The sequence below is a fragment of the Seriola lalandi genome, unplaced genomic scaffold (assembly GCF_002814215.2).
Source record: "Seriola lalandi dorsalis isolate HSWRI2012SDOR001 ecotype SW California unplaced genomic scaffold, Sedor1 jcf7180002043929, whole genome shotgun sequence".
Lineage (NCBI taxonomy): Eukaryota > Metazoa > Chordata > Actinopteri > Carangiformes > Carangidae > Seriola > Seriola lalandi.
The window spans coordinates 1-1,044 of record NW_019514497.1 but is presented as its reverse complement, the minus strand read 5'-3'; the positions used below and the strand labels follow the sequence as shown (position 1 = coordinate 1,044).

At 41.6% G+C, this 1,044-nt stretch overlaps 1 long non-coding RNA gene and 1 other non-coding gene across 2 annotated transcripts; both read right to left on the bottom strand.

The window, feature by feature from the left end:
- Positions 1 to 53: 53 nt before the first annotated feature.
- On the bottom strand, positions 54 to 961 carry LOC147819821 (uncharacterized). Its single transcript, XR_015436339.1, has 2 exons — positions 857 to 961; positions 54 to 172 (listed from the first exon to the last, which is right to left on the bottom strand). It is a non-coding gene; the product is annotated as an uncharacterized LOC147819821 (long non-coding RNA).
- Positions 417 to 565, bottom strand: LOC111648608 (small nucleolar RNA SNORD15). The gene has a single exon (XR_002760161.1). It is a non-coding gene; the product is annotated as a small nucleolar RNA SNORD15 (small nucleolar RNA).
- Positions 962 to 1,044: the final 83 nt, after the last annotated feature.

Sequence of the window (1,044 nt, the reverse complement as noted above, 5' to 3'; positions counted from 1 at the left end):
TGTGTGTGTGTGTGTGTGTGTGTGTGTGTGTTTTAAAACTATAAACCTATGCCTTGTTCTTTTATAACACTGCTTACCTACGAACAGCCAGGCCTCCCAGCAGCTTGTAGCGCAGAGACTCTGCCTGAGCGATGGCACACAGACCACGAGTGGCAACTTTCTCAGCATACAGCTAAGAGAGGGGAGACAGTTCAGTCAAACATGATGAATGCTGCCAATGCCGAACTATGAAATGAATCCTAAACTCATTAGTAAGTTAGGGAGCCACTATTGCTGAAACATTTACTTTTTCCTTGAGTTCACATACATCCTACTCTGCGAAAGAATATGCAGTTGACAGGAACTATCACTACTACTGTCAGGAATGTTGACTCTGTTTTAGGAAATGCAGTGCAGTACACTCCTGATGCCTTGACCCTTCTCAGACAAATGCCTCTGTGTCTTCACTTGGAAAGACTCCCTGATCTGAGGAACTGGAGCAGAACCACAGAACGTGGACCTGAACCAGTAACCAGCAGACACAGACTGAGTCCTGTTCTGTCTCGTCATCGTATCATCACTGAAGGGAGGACAATCAAGATTCAGGAGCCTTTGCACCTGCATTCATCTTAACATAAGTTGTTTTCAATATTTCAGTACAGTAATAGACTGTTAATTGTAGTCAAGTGTTAGGCATGGTGTTACCTCTATTAACATTGGTCAAATGTTGAATGGCTAAGCTAAAAAAAAACAACAAAAAAACAAAAAAAAAACTGAAAATTTAAGTAGTATAGTAAGTAGTTAATATACTATTAAATCCTGCTGTTACAATACTGTAATTATTTTCTCTTCGTGATAAATTCATCCTGGCTCTTACCTCCACGCTGCCCTCAGGGAAACCAAACCTCTTCTGAACCACAGCGGTCAGCTCTCTGATCCGACGACCCTTCTCTCCCAGAACATTCTGGGTCCTAAAGACAATTTAAGACATGTAGGGTTATACTATATTCTAGCTGTCAACAGCATCCCATGCATAGTTCTGTCATACTCATGGTTCAGTTTTGT